We start from the raw sequence: 16,237 nt of genomic DNA, 5'->3' as shown, positions 1-16,237 counted from the left end.
ACAATTATAAACATCTTCACAGGGTAGATTGCCCTCTGGTGTTGGAGATATGCTGAGCCTGACTCAGCTAGTATAACCATGGGACTGTATCGCAATCTCGGCAAATTATAAAGAATAACAACTTGTGTGTGAAGATTGTAGATTATAATTCCACCAGAATTGGTACAGGAGTTTTTACAGAGTGTGTATTGTTTGGTAAACTGAAAGAAATAAAAATACAATATTTATAATATGTACGAAAGAAATATATGAATGTTCAATGCAAAATAATATCAAGTCAAAAACGAAAGTAGAATTCTCAGGTCAATTCATAGAAATAAACAATTACAGTTCGTATTTGTTGAATAAACGTGGAATTCAAGTTAACGGAATTAACGGTGTATATATTTAACAGTTTATAATCGATTTGAAACGTACTTGACGGTGATTTGTCACAATATCCACAGGAGCAGATTTGTCGTGGCATCCATTTGCAATAGACAGGTGAGGAAGAGAAAGTAAACGGTAGTGAAAATACGGATAAGTCCAGATTATTTCCGGAAAACATGAATGTCTGAAAATTCAATCCAATAGATTTTATAGTAAATATAGTTGCGTATGTGATCCAGAATACTCCCCGTCTGAAATCTACCTGATATCACTATTCCAGAAAGTATAATTCCAAATATGAATGTCACTATATTAATCCAAAATATATACATATAATTACACAGGTTTGTTCTCTATGAGAAGAATCATGTCCACGATAGGGCGTGTGTAGGTTGTGGCTTTTCCATTAACGATTACTCGCACTTCTGCTTTTCGGACATGTTCGTCTGAACTTTTAAAAGAGTTCACTATAATTCCAACGGGCCATTGGGTACGGCAAATGTTTTTGTCCTTTAGAAGAATGACGTCTCCTTCGATGAGATCACGGCGATCTTCGGTCCATTTTCGTCGTTGTTGTAGTAACGGCAGGTACTCCTTCCTCCAACGGGACCAGAAAACGCTGGCTAGAGCCTGTACTCGTCTCCATTCGGCAAGACAGAGATCTCGTTTGTTGAATTCCCCAAGATGGTCTGAAGTGAAAATGTAGTCGGTTTTCTGCGTCAATAACATAGCCGGAGTTAATATTAACGGATTCTCTGGATCTGTTGATACCGGTACCAGAGGTCTAGAGTTCACTATTGCTGAAACTTCTGCCATTAGTGTGTTGAGCACGTCATGTGTTAGGCTTCTTCCGGCTGCGTTAAGAAGCATAGAATCAAGAATTCTCCTAGTGATACCAATCATTCTTTCCCAGGCTCCACCCATGTGGGACGAATGCGGCGGATTGAAGATCCAAGTTGTACCAGAATTGTACAGAAAGTTATTGAAGGGTCCATCTTCAACGTTGATTGAGTCAATCTTTAAATCGTCGATTACGCCGATAAAGTTCGTTCCACGGTCAGATCGGAAAATCTTAACTTGGCCTCTTATAGCGGTGAATCTCCTGACAGCGTTTATGAAGGCTGAAGAACTCATTTCCTCGATTAATTCGATGTGAATAGCTCTTGTCACTAAGCATGTGAATAAAATTGCCCAACGCTTTGAGTTGGCGTATCCACCACGTGTTTTACGTGAAACAATTGTCCAGGGTCCAAAGGTGTCTATTCCAACGTTAGTAAACGGAGGTGAAGGTTCAAGACGGTCCTCTGGCAAATCAGACATGATTTGATACTCGGTTTTTCCTCTGAGTTTGCGGCATGTCACACATTTGTGAATAATAGATGAGATCAAGCGTTTTGCTCCTACGATCCAAAATCCTGCGGATCGAATCGCTCCATCTGTGAAATGTCGACCTTGATGTTTTATCTTGTTGTGGTAGTGTCGAACTAATAATGTCGCTATATGATGGCGTCCAGGGACGATCAATGGTTTCTTTTCACGGAGGTTTAAGTCAGATTTGGCGATACGGCCTCCTACTCGTAATAGTCCTCGTTCGTCCAAAAACGGATTAATGTTAGCTATCGGACTCCGCTTATGAATTTGTTCCTGACGTTTAATGCAATCTATTTCATCTCCGTAAACTTCATATTGAGCAGATATTAAGATGAAATTTTCGGCATTCGAAAAGCCTTCCAGAGAAGTCACTGGTGATGTCTGTTTTGACCCGTGTAAACGGGAGAAACGTTCCAAAAAGGCTATCGCTCGCACAAGTGATGTCCAGTTGGAGAATCTGTTGAATCTATCAGTTCCGATACCTTTTTGCTCAAGTGTGGCAAATGTTTTTGCAACATTAACAGTAGCACGGATTTCTCCATCTTCTTCTGGATCTATAAGCTGGTATATGTCCTCAGAATTCTTCTGGTCTGAGGAAAGAAGTTGTTTAGGTCCCAATAACCATTCACTGCTGTGAATTGCATGGGCTGGTACGGACCTTGTTCCCGAGTCTGCGGGATTACGGTTAGTTGGCACATAATTCCATTGACTTGGAGAGCTAAATTTTCTTATTTTCTCTACTCGATTGGCGACATAGATAAAGAACCTTCTTGTCTCGTTACTGATGTAGCCTAGGACTACTTTACTGTCTGTGTAGAATTTTACGGTGTCTATATGTAAATCTAAATTATCCATAATGGTCTGTGTTATCTCGACTGCTAATACTGCAGCAGATAGTTCAAGACGTGGAATAGTATGACCACTTGTTGGTGCAACTTTAGCTTTCCCAAGAATGAAACCTATGTTTGGTTCACCACTACTGTCGGTCGTGCGTAGATATGCAACAGCTGCTATGGCTTTTTCTGATGCATCAGAGAATACATGTAACTCCTTTGTGGCGGTTTTACTGAGATACGGCACGTAAGTACGTGGAATGCGCAGTGTTTCGATAGCTTTTAGAGTATCTCTCCAAGATCTCCACTCATCTGCTGTCTCATCAGTGAGAGGTTGGTCCCAATCGACGGTTTCTGATACTATTTTCCTTAATAGGAGTTTCCCTTGTATAATCACCGGAGCCAAGAATCCCAGAGGGTCGTAGAGACTGTTTATCGTTGATAAAATTCCTCTCCGAGTGATCGGTTTGTTTTCTGATGATAATTGAAATAAGAAGTTATCAGTGTTCACGTCCCAGCTGAGACCAAGACTACGTTGTAGGGGTTTGCTGTCGCATTCTAAGTCTAGATCTTTAAGATTTGAAGCCAAATCACTGGCATGAAATGCAGACATAACTTCTGCACAATTAGAGGCAAACTTGTGAAGGCGTAAGTTTCCATATCTTGCTAATGCTTGCTGTGTGTCCTTCATGAGCTTAACAGCTTCCTCTTTAGTAGGACATGACGTAAGACCGTCGTCGACATAGAAGTCTCTTGTAACAAAGCTAGTCACGTGACTGCCAAACTCTTGTTCTGATGCTTGAGCTGCTTTTCTGAGTCCAAGCGTAGCAACAGCAGGTGACGGACTATTCCCGAAAACATGAACTCTCATGCGGTATTCGACAAGGTTCTTCTGTAGGTCATTGTCTTTATGCCATAAAAATCTCAGATAATTTCGGTGGTCTTTTCTGACAACAAAGCAGTGAAACATATGTTGAACATCTGCAGTTACTGCGACCATTTCTTTCCTAAAACGCAGCAATACTCCCAAGAGATCATTGGTCAAGTCTGGACCTGTAAGCAGGACGCTGTTAAGTGAAACTCCGTTACATTTGGCGGAAGAATCAAACACACCTCTTATCTGATCGGGTTTCTTCGGATGATAAACACCAAACAATGGCAAATACCAGCACTCCTCATGTTCGTGCAATGGTGGAGCGAGTTCTGCATGATTATTATCTAAGATTTTACTCATAAATGTAAGAAAATGTTCCCGCTTTACTGGGTTTCTATTCAGACTGGCGTCTAACATGTTAGCACGGTGAAGAGCCTGTGGTCTGTTGCTTGGCAATGGCTGTCTTGGCACTCGGAACGGTAACGGTGCTACCCAACTTCCTTCCGAGTCTCTGACAAATTCGTTGTCCATCTGTTTCATGAACATTTTGTCCTCATATGACTGTCCAGGCTTATCATCGTCCCTTGTTTTTTCAAAGAGTGGCGATTGCAAATCTTTTGTTACAGGGTCTGTGTAGTTTTCCCGGATGTCAAACTTGCTTGTGCATGGTTGAAAGGTTGAAGGTTGTCCTGTAGGTAAAATGTTGGTTATTTTAACATTTAACTCAAGAGGAACATGCTGCTTGTTAATGCATGTTTCTCCTATCACTACCCAACCAAGTTTCAATTGTTGTGCATATGGAGTTCTGGGTGGTCCTATGCGCTGGTCGAGGACATGGTGTGCCTCTATAAGGTCTCTGCCAATTAAGAGAAGAATTTGGCAATTTTCCTCTATTGGTGGAATGCTACCTCTAAGTTCTTTTAAATGAGGGTGATGCATTGTTACTTCAGGAGTAGGTATTTCGTCCCTATTATTGGGAATATGATCACATTCAATCAGTACAGGAAGGTCAAACTTGTCATTACAGTTGATTGATTCCATGATGAAACCTCTTCCTCTTTTGCCGGAAGTTACTACTTTGCCGGAGCATGTTGATAAGGTATAGTTCTCCGGTTTATCTTTGATGTCGAAAAGATTAAAGAATTCGGGCGATGCTAGTGACCGGTTGCTTTGGTCATCAATGATGGCGTACATGCGAATAACTTTGTACTGGTTATCTTTGTGATAAACATTCACAGGAAGTATTTTAGCACAAGATTTTCCACTATATGTGTCTTTGCAGATCTCAGTACAGGTAGAGTTAACTGAGGTTGCCTTAGTTTCAGCCGATTCTATAGGCTCCCCGCCGTAGGCTTGCTTAGGCGAGCTAGACTGTGAACTTGCAGGTTGCTGTGGTCTAGTGATGTGAAGTGCGGTAGTGTGTTGTTTACTTCCACATTCTTTACAACTTATGCGTGCATTGCAATCCCGGCTTCTATGTGTGGTAGAATCACAACACTTGTAACATACATTGTTTTCTTTTAAAAGACCTTTGCGCTCCTCTATTGACTTGGCTCGGAACGCTCGACATTCATTTAAGGAATGCTTTGTATTGTGCAGAATACAAAGACCTTGTTTGCTGGCTTCACCAGATTGCTGCTCAACTGCTGTTTTATGAGCACCAACTTTAGTCTTAGGGTAAGACGTAGACCTTGGCGCAGCACCTTTTGTATTTGGTGTGACTTTTGACCCAAAGATGAACCCAGGATCGTTCTTTGTTTTGCTTATTTCCCTGATGAAGGCAGAGAATTCTGTGAAAGGTGGAAAGGCAACTTCATATTTAGACTTGTATCTTGTAGCCCTCGTTGTCCACTTTTCTTGGAGTCCGTACGGTAATTTTTCAACAATTGGATTTATCCCGGACGAAGAGTCAAAGTATGCTAGCAAACATCCCAGCTTGGGATTTTCCTTGTGATATTCTATTTCTGATAGAATGTCAGACAGTTCGTAGAGACGTGCGTTGTCCTTATTCGTCAATGTAGGGAATTTGGCAAGTTTACTCATGAGAGAGGCTTCCAACATTTCTGGAGCACCATACCGCTCGTCAAGCCTTTTCCATAGTCTCTGTATACCTATTGAAGGATTATTGGCGTTCGACGCTCTTATGCTAATGGCGTGTTTAGCAGACTCTGGACCGAGCCACTTGATCAGTAAATCGATCTGTTCTGAGTCAGAGACTTGTAACTCATCAGTCACGTTCTTGAAGCTTGCTTTCCAAGTATGAAAGGATTCTGCCCGATCGTTAAAGCTTGTTAATCGGGAGAAAAGCAGGTCCTTGCGTAAGAGGAATCTAGTTATCTCTGATGTAAGGTTGATTTGTTGCTGGTGTGCAACAGGGATCTCTTCTATTACGTCTTGTTTTGAGCGTAAGACAGGGATCGCTTCTTTAACACCCTGTTTTTGGTGTTCAGTAGGGCTCTCATCTGAAAGACCTAGTTTTTGTATGCCGGTTACTAATCCCAGATCTGGGATAAAGGTAACTTCCGGTGACTTATTATCGGAAGGCAAGACGGCAGATGTCTGTGACAGCAAGTTCGATGCCAAGGATGGCACGAACGCTGGTGCTTCGTGACTCAGCTCGATCTTAACAGGAATTTGTTTATTCTTTTGAGGTCCTGTTACTTCCTTAACAACAGTTGATACAGGAAGTTTATTGACGAAATCTTGCACACGCTGGAGCGGGTCTTCCTTTTCGTCAGGTAGATCGCTATACGCTTGGCTATCATCGTATTCCAGGATACGAGCCTCGGCTTCTGCGGCTGCAGCTTCTCTCTGTGCTTCAAGAAGGTTAAATTTGGCTTTAAGCTCGGCCTTTTCCCGGCTTACTCGTGCGGCTTCTTGTTGCATTTGAGCCTTCCTGCGCATAGCCTCTTGTTCTAATTGCGTTTTTCTGTGAGCGGCCTCCTGTTCTAGCTGAACTGTTCTCTGTGCGGCCTCATGTTTACGTTGAGCGACTTCTTGCTCCATTTCAGCTTTTTTGCGTGCTGCTTCCTGTTCCATTTCATTTTGTCTGAACAGGGCTTGTTCTTCTAACATTGCTTCCTGTTGTAGGATAAGGGCATGTTTTTCGACAAATGCTATCTTAGACTTTGCAGCCTCTGCCTTGGCTCGCTTTCTCCGTGCCAGGCTTGACATGTCTGACACGTTAGAGCTACCGCTGTGCGAGGTCTTCTTACCCCTTGAGGTCTTTGTTTTAGTGGATTTGGCCTTTGTTAGAGCGAGGCGATGCTCGTGTAGTTTTTCCATAACTAGCTCCACTTTGGACAGACGTAAATCCAAAGAGAGTTTACATGCATCAATTTCTTTTTGACTCTCCAATGTTCGGGTCCTTTTCAGAAAGTCTAGGTATTCATCTGTAAGCCTACGATAATTATTACAGGCTTTAACAAGTTTGTCCTGGACTGTTAGGAGTTGCTGGAGATCGTTAGGAGGCGTTGTTACTTCCAATAACTGGGATTCAATGTCTGCCCAGAGAGCCTCTAGTTCCTGACAGAACTTGTCACGTTTTTCAGTGAAAGCTCCTTGTCCTTTTTCCGTGAGGTCACGTACTCGCATAGCCTCGGGAGTTTCATCTGACTGTGATGTATTAGACGGATTTTCTAATGGTTCAGGGACATCTCCTTCTTGGGGCTGAATCTCTTCTTGTTGTTGCACATGACTGGGATCCATGTTGACTCAACGTTGTTAGGTTGCTGTCCAGTATACACAAGATATGTAGTCCACTGTCAGTGTGAAGGTATGTACGTTGTCGTTCCTTGTCTGGATATGTAAAGACAGGTTGTCGTCAATTTACTTTGCTGAGCCTGACTCAGCTAGTATAACCATGGGACTGTATCGCAATCTCGGCAAATTATAAAGAATAACAACTTGTGTGTGAAGATTGTAGATTATAATTCCACCAGAATTGGTACAGGAGTTTTTACAGAGTGTGTATTGTTTGGTAAACTGAAAGAAATAAAAATACAATATTTATAATATGTACGAAAGAAATATATGAATGTTCAATGCAAAATAATATCAAGTCAAAAACGAAAGTAGAATTCTCAGGTCAATTCATAGAAATAAACAATTACAGTTCGTATTTGTTGAATAAACGTGGAATTCAAGTTAACGGAATTAACGGTGTATATATTTAACAGTTTATAATCGATTTGAAACGTACTTGACGGTGATTTGTCACAATATCCACAGGAGCAGATTTGTCGTGGCATCCATTTGCAATAGACAGGTGAGGAAGAGAAAGTAAACGGTAGTGAAAATACGGATAAGTCCAGATTATTTCCGGAAAACATGAATGTCTGAAAATTCAATCCAATAGATTTTATAGTAAATATAGTTGCGTATGTGATCCAGAATAGAGATTATTCTGCATCTTTCATGCAATAATTAAAACAAATATAAAAATGAATTTTTCTATATACAATTAGGAATCTCTCCATTACACTCACTCAGTACACAACATAGTCATTGAATTTCTTTGGAAGTGAGCGCTTGCGATCCGTTCGACGTGAGAAGTTTTGTTCATTTTCTTGAAAGTCAATACATGCTCCTCTGGTGTGTTCATTGCAAAGTTATCGTTACTTAACGTAGTAGGTCCGGAAAGGGCCGATTTTGGCCTCAAATTTCAGGTTCATCAAACGAAAGTTTTTTTTACACTTGTTAAACACGTAAGTGTCTATTTCAATTGATTTGATTAGTTTAAGTTAAATATTTTAACTGATTTAGTCATAAAAACGGTCTGATTCAAGCTTAAATATAAAAAATCTATCAAATATGCCAAAAAAAGGTCACTTTTCAGATGGTTTTTGTCCAAAATGAAAGTGGCCGCATCCTTGTTGATCCTCAACCTTTATATATGTTTTGTATTATCATCAAATACAACTTTCACTTCAATATTATGAATGAACTCGAATGCGGCCACTTTCATTTTAGACGGAAACCGTCTTAAAAATAACCAAAATGATCCAATGCTAAAGTTTTGAAGATTTCAGTAATTTAGCATGACTTAATGATGCTAGTACGCGATATTTGTGCATTGTATTGTCAAAACAGTTCATATTTATGTAGCAGAAGCATTTAACTTTCCAAAACATAGCTTAAAGATTACATTTTCACAATTTTCTAAAACTCCTATATTTTGGGGCCAAAAAGGGGTCTTACTGAACCTACTCCTTTATGTCCGGACTGTTTGGACTAGAGGACTTTCAACATTTTCTAATTGAGTATTTTGATGCGGTATTACTGACGGCAATGTTGGAAGGTCGGATATAGCTTAAGGAATTACCGGCACAGATGGAGGTGAGGATTTGTCGTTAACTCTTTCGTCGTCGTCATCATCGGAATGCGGTAGTAGACGATGAACGTTTTTCAAGTTGTGAAACTTCATAGGCAACTTTGTAGCCATCTGAACATTGTACACGATAATAATTTTGTCTTAATTGAGATCCAATGAAGTTGCGGATATTGCACCATGGGGTATCAACAGCTACCACAAGGTATCTATCGCGTGACTTAGTTTTGTTGAGGTCACATCGTATATATATTATGTAGATATATTATGTCGCCAATTTCTAAATCCGGACACACGGGTAGTTTGCCTTATGGACACTTTGTCTGTTCGCTGTGTGGATGATTAGGTTTTGATCGGTGAGCTATATTTGAAAGCTGGTCTCTCTGTGTCCACGATTCACGTGCGGATAATTCTCGATTTCGAATACGTGTATTGAGTCGAGCCGAGACAAGTAAAAGCGTTAATGGTGTTAATACTGGGCTTGACGGGTTTGAACGAAGTTTTTCATCTTCTAGTTCCTGAATAGCTCTCTCAGCAAAGGGGTTTTTGATTACATTTTTGGAACGGTTTAATTCTATAGTGATACGTTGTCTAGCTAACAATTCGTCTTGTTTTAAACCAGATGCAGGGTCGGTCCTGATAACAGCAAATGGGCCGTCTAGAGGGTGGACTTCAGGGAGCAGTTAAATACTAGCATCTCGTAAAGGTGTAAGAAGTTACACATTCTCGTAAAACAAAAACTAACTGACGCTCACGTTTTAAGACATCTGCGGCTAATGAAGAACAAAATGTTGCAGATGGGTCTGCTGAATTCTGCTCTTCGCGGACCTTTGGGGTCTTCCACAATGAAACACACAGATGACAGCTACTAGTTACGGATTTGATAGCCTTGTCCATGTCTAATGTGTAAAAGTATCGTTGTAATATATACTTCTTCTGTTGATATGACGGATGGTCTAGTTTAATGTGAATTGAAGTAATTAATCCATCTAATACTTGCCGCGGTACAATTATCAATTCAAGACAAGGTGTAAACGGAAAGTTTTTTTTACTACTAATAGTCCGTCGTTAGCTAATGTAGCTACATTCAGGTATCGCTTTATGTGCTCTTGTAATGTCTGAGTTAAGCTCGTCGGTCCATAAAATTGTATCTTTTGACTCAGATCCAGCTACTGCATTTTCAAGAAGTGACAGAAGTCCAAAAACGTTCTTAATTACACGAGACAACACTTTGTAGGTACCAACAAATGATGTAAGTGCACGTACGGTCTTTTGAGGCTGACAGTTTGAAAGTGTAGCAATGCGGTGAGGGCTTGCACGGATTGATCCCAAATCCAACCAAGAATTGTAGCTTGTTTAGGTGCAATGATTGTTTTTGTAGCTGATAAATTGAGGCTACACTTCCCCATTGCAGATCTCACATATACTCTTACATCACAAAATGGGTCTGAGGCGAGTACTTCATCGAGTCCCCATGTAACGGTATTTGATAAAAATTAGTCAAATCAGAAATCACAATAAGTTTTTACTGAGCAATTTGTCGAAGTGTAGAATCTACGTCTGGCATTAATGAGGGTTGAGGTTTACTGTAGCGGCCAACATCAGCAAATTCTGTTACAAGTCGAAAACCTCCATTTGTTTTTTTTTAATAATAAAAAAAAAGATGGATTAAGTTATTCTACTGATACACCTATGTCTTCTGGTTTTTTAAACACACCTATGTCTTCGAGTTCATTGAATTTTTCATGTAAAGTAACTAGCTGCGTTTTTGAATATTGTGGTATCCGTCCCTTTCTTTGTGGTGGTTGAGCTGGTCCCATGTTAGTTTTTGCTTCTAGAGCTCCAACTGCTCCATTGTAGCCTTTTAATGTTGGACTGAAAACATTGTCATATTGTCTAAGTAAAGATTTAAATTTTTCCTTAATACAAGGTTGTAATAGACCCTCAGTGTTAACTCGAACAAGATCGGAATGTAGTACTTGAGCCTTATTGAGTTGAGATTTAGAAGCAACTGCATGACCCGGGCTTTTAATTTCAATATTATCCGGTGAATATGTAGAACGTACATTGCAGAAATGTTCATTACGTTTCAAAACGAGAGGTTCATCAGTGAGGTTAGGTATTCGTAGGTTTCCTGCAACGCTAGAAACTAGGCTTGGTTCAGGCCAAGAATTGAGATTTTCATAAGAATCATTTTTGTGAGGTTCAATATAATATATGTCATCAGTTGAAACCATGTCTGTAGGTATTTTTACAATTATGTAGTCTCTTGCGTTCACAGTAATGTTAGTTTTTTTTATTACGGAATGACTTACACACATTTATACGAAGAACTTGGGACGTAATCTCGCTGCCACCACGCCAATAACGAAAGTCACTACACAAATGTACGACTTGAGATATTGTCTATTTATTGACTAACATAGTAAAACCTGCCCAGTTAAATAATCGTTAAACAGGAAAAGAGAGAGAGTTCATGTTAAACGACAAACACACATCGGAAAACCGTTTCCGGAATATGATACTACCTGGCGCGTATTAAATCATTAACCTGGTACCTTTGATAACTAGATACAACACTGGGTCGATGCCATTGCTGGCGGACGTTTCGTCTCCGAGGGGACTCCAACCAATTTTTATCAATACAAAAGTATCAATGTTTCGAAATACTAAGGATTTTCTCATCCAAGGCATAGATTACCTTATCCGTATTTGTCATTTCGGGTCATCAATGCTCTTCTACTTTGTACACTGTACTTGTTTGGCTTTATTGCTTTTTTATCTGAGCGTCACTAATTTTTGGCACGTTTGGCGTATCAAATCATAACCACAGGTTGTAATACTTTAAGTGAAGTACATTTATATGTATAGGGCAATGTTATGTAAAGCTATTTCATGATTTATAAACATAATTAAACTCAGGACTAAAGTCTGTATAATATGTATAACATGAACGCAAAGTCTGTATTTGTAGAAAAACATCGAAATTGTTATTTTGTCAAAATGAATTCACATATCTATGCTACATGGACATGCTCTTCTGTAGATTTAACGATATTGTAAATTTATTCTAAAGATAACTTATATGTGCCCCATTATTCTCTCAATCATTTTATTTTGTCTGAGCGTCACTGATGAGTTTTATGCAGACGAAACGCGCGTCTGGCGTATCAAATTATAATTCTGGTACCTTTGATAACTAATTATGCTACTTTTATGCTATAATATTAATAAGATGCTCATCATCTGTTCTTGATCCTCATTCCTATCCACATTAATTTTTCACTTCAAAATATGTTATTGAATCGGGATCGATAAACATGTATTTATGTATTAGACCGTATTGCACTGGTTACCAGAATTTTTATACACCAATCCACGCTTCATATCTAGGAAACAGGCTAAATATGCCCTCGAATTTAGAATTCATTCATACATTTTTGTTATATTCAAAATTATCATTAAGTTGTGTGTTCTACAAGAATCACCAATCCCTCGCCTTTATCTGAAACCTCGATTACTTAAGTATTTGCTAAATAGTTAAGATTCATACGTATGCGTAGGAACTATTTTGTTTTATATATGTACTTCTTTCCCATGTATTCTCTTTTTGACCGTGTCCGAATTCGCTTCGTATTGGAGACCTTACTGTGACTTTGAGATGAAGATGCAATGAAAGCGCTGTTTCTTTGCTTTTTGAGAGTTGTTTTTTGTTTTGTATCTACTGATTTATTGTCATGGACGGATACCCCAAATAAATGTTTTTCCATACATATGTATATTCATAATCGAAAATCAAATAATATGTACAATGATTTATTTGCTAGATTTTTTGTCATACTATCTGGAATTAATATTTTGGTAGGACATCATGGTACTCGGTCAAGTGATAGCAACTAAAATAAGTAAAATCAAACTTACAATCGATATAGTTGGTTGGGTTTAATTGTTTATATGTTTTCTATACACGACAAAATGATTGTAAAATACTAATTTTCCCACCCGATTGCAATTATTTTACTCTTTTCGGCTGCTCTCACTTGACCGAGAATTAAAATATCCTACCACAGAGTAGTTCACCTGTCGAAAATTCATAGAAACTGAAGTCAAAGGGACAGTCAAACTCATAAATAAATATCGCTAATATAAAAAAAAAGTCTGCTACAATCGATTACGAAAGCATGTTACTTTTATCCCATTCCTGGATAAAACCTTGTCCAAATGCATCTTAAAAACAACGGTACAATATCGGTCTTGAGTCTAAATGAGAAGTTTTGAATTTGCCTTTTTCGTACTTGCCTGAGGTAAGCAATCCAGTACATTGTTTTTTGTAACAAGTACAATCTTCTTTTGAAAGGTTACAGTAGCAGCGATTCTGCGGTTTCGTCACAAATGCAAATCCTTGTGTATAGTCACAACGGCACAATCTATCTTCCAGCAATGTTCCATTATGGTAAATAACCTGTCCTAATTCATTGCATTTGGACTTTTGTAATACACACTGACTACTAACGTTTGCCCAGAATCTAAAAGGTTGATATCTCTCTTCTCTGCAGTTGATATGATAGGTTGGATGAAATGGTACAAAAACTAATTTTTCCCCTGAAAATGATATTTTTATAACATGTATATTCATAATGAAAATGTAAGACCATGTCTATCTTCATTGGAATTTTTTGCTTGATACTATCACATATAATTAAATGGCAAGAGATTGGAAAAGACATTATATACATTTGATGTATCCAACACGATTTTCTTGATTAACCTTCATCTGTAAAGTTCGAAGGTATTAGAATTAAAGGCAAAGATGTCTAAATACTTTTTAAGCTATATGATCATATAAACTTCAAACAAAGAAGAGCTTAAACAAACTTAAATCTATGAAAGCTTGAACAAGTTGGATAGGCGTATCTAAACTTGAAATATTATAAATATGGCATGTCATATATTACGAATCCAGTAAAGTAAATGAGATATTCCTCCAAAAAAGTTCTAAACTGCAAACTTTAATGCAAATCATCGTCCTGACCAAATGAATCAATACTTTGACATGGTAATGATTGGTATTAATAGTGTGCACATATTAACCTTCATAGAATAACTTCTTAATGGTGTCTTTGGTTTAATTCATAGTCAAGAAATTCAACATTCAGTTATACCTATAAATGTGCTAAAAACAAGTCTTAAATATTTAGATTTCTTATTACTTGTTAGTATTTCAATTCCAAATATAAATCCAGATGGTAACCACTCGCTTTGTCACCTTCAATAATCTCAAATTAGATAAAGAAGTTTCTGCTATTAAAAATTGTGAGGCTGGTGATCAGTTAATTGCTAGAAAAGCCTATTCCATGAATTCTTCAAATCGGAAAGTAATAAGCTATCATAAAAATGCATATCAACCCAAGTTTCAAGGAACAAATATTTAAAGTGTCAAAACTTGTCACACACTGTCACACCCATTTGTTTATGTGGTGCTATAGAAACAACTGCGCATTACTTGTACTTGTACAAGTATATTTTTAAAAAGTCAACATATACCGGTGTTCAAATGTCATAAATTGATTCTTTTGGTACTCAATGCTCTTTATCTTCATACTATATTTGACCTTAGTTTTACACTTTTTTTCATTCGAGAGCCACTGATGAATCTTTTGTTCAGGTATCTATAAAGAGGTAATTAATATCTGTTTACAATTAAAATCATTAAAACAAAATCAGGTCATTAACGTATGTTTACCTGGTTTTGCATATTCTGGCTCTTCAGTACATGATTCATGATCTGGTAAATATTTTCCGTATAAGTGGGGCAGGCACTGATAATTTGTTATAGATTTATTATTACAAATAGCCTGTGCTTTCAGAGTTCTTTGCGACGGATGTGGGCATGTTATATAATAACAATAAGCAAACCCGTTGACAATCAGGAGTATGATCTGAAAAAAAATATTCAAATGTATGACGCTATTGTCAAAGAGAGAAAAACGAGAACTACAATAGAACACACGATTTAGAGGTTCCTAAAACAGTGCACAAAAAGCTTAAACTTGAAAAATGTGAACATTATATGAATTTGTATGAACCCTAGTGCTACAAACGGATGAGCAGTGTTTATGTGTTTTAGATACATTTCTAATTGTAATGTCGTATTATTTAGGGATATGATTCACATTCTTAACCAACATTCGGAGAGGTCAATAAGAATTGTATTTACAAATTTTTCTCGAGGATTTAAAGAAAGACGATATATTTTTCGCACGAAAAATCTGTAAATATTGGAAAATTGTAGCTGTTTCTGTTCAATTTGCTTGTGGAAAGAAACGGTTTGTAAAGGTAAAACGATATTGTGTTATGGTATGAAATTCTTGTACAATATTTAATACAAAAAGCATAATCGTTTAAAAATCCACAAACCACATTTACCATGTCCAGTTCGATGACTACTGGCACTTATTGGAGATAGAGATGAAGAGAGAGAGAGAGAGATAAATATAGAGCTCACTATAAATATCAAATCGAGGCAGCAAAATACGGCATACTGGTTATTGATATTCATTTATCTCAATAAATATTTCCTCTCCTTTGAATATAATCTGATTGGTACGTAGTTTTATAAAGTCAGCATCATCCTTAGATGAACAAATGTTTTGCTTGACAAATTGTCATCGTTCAATTGTACCATACGTAATGTTGCAAACACAGTTTTTTCTGTTTATGTGAAAAAAAGGATTCTGTAAAAAACGTCAAAGGAAAATGGATCTTGAAAATATCTTGGAACTAACGAGCAATCCCCCTGTCTCAAACTTCCCAATTTACAAACCAATCGTGATCCTGTTGGTGGTATGGTAATATCAGAGATTCAAATCGAAGATTTGTTTTGTCTGAATGAGACCTCGTGGAGTGATAGTTTCACCTTAATTTGAACATCTTTTAAATAACTCATACTTTACTCCTTTACTCTGGGCATTGAGATCACCATCTTCAGATTTCTGTTTGAACAAATAAAAGATAGAAGAGAGGCAAGGGATAAACCAAGGACATTCAAAACTGATAAATTGCCTTCACATTTCAGCAGACAGTCAATATCTCAATCAGTTAGATTTGACATATTTTGATATGTTCTTGTTTGTATCATACATTGTCCACATGGTTAACAAATTTATCAATTGTAATATCAGAGTTTCTGTAAATGTTTACTGAAAACAATTAAGTCTATACATCAGTTAAACAGGGGAAAATAAAATTGTTTAACGGTTTTACAATAACATTGGTGATTTATCCATGTTAGACCCGCATGTATCTACTTGTTTACTGCAAAAAAAACCTTTCTATCAGTATGATATCTTAAATTTCGTAAGGGTTCCGCCGACCCCTGTGTCTCATCTACTTCTGCTGTTGTCTATGTTTTCAGTGTGATATTTAGTGACAGAATGTTGGATCGCTGTGTCTCGCTTTTGT

The 16,237-nt window shown here is 37.8% G+C and overlaps 2 long non-coding RNA genes across 2 annotated transcripts; both read right to left on the bottom strand.

Moving 5' to 3' along the window:
• Positions 1-122: 122 nt before the first annotated feature.
• LOC143052277 (uncharacterized) lies at positions 123-7,125 on the bottom strand. Its single transcript, XR_012971060.1, has 2 exons — positions 418-7,125; positions 123-200 (listed from the first exon to the last, which is right to left on the bottom strand). It is a non-coding gene; the product is annotated as an uncharacterized LOC143052277 (long non-coding RNA).
• Positions 7,126-7,353: 228 nt separating this feature from the next.
• LOC143051187 (uncharacterized) lies at positions 7,354-7,835 on the bottom strand. The gene is made up of 2 exons (XR_012970636.1): positions 7,649-7,835; positions 7,354-7,431 (listed from the first exon to the last, which is right to left on the bottom strand). It is a non-coding gene; the product is annotated as an uncharacterized LOC143051187 (long non-coding RNA).
• Between the last annotated feature and the right edge of the window lie 8,402 nt (positions 7,836-16,237).

Source organism: Mytilus galloprovincialis, chromosome 11 (assembly GCF_965363235.1).
Source record: "Mytilus galloprovincialis chromosome 11, xbMytGall1.hap1.1, whole genome shotgun sequence".
In the NCBI taxonomy this organism is placed as follows: Eukaryota; Metazoa; Mollusca; class Bivalvia; order Mytilida; family Mytilidae; genus Mytilus; species Mytilus galloprovincialis.
The sequence above is the reverse complement of the archived record's forward strand: the minus strand, read 5'-3'. Positions and strand labels throughout refer to the sequence as shown.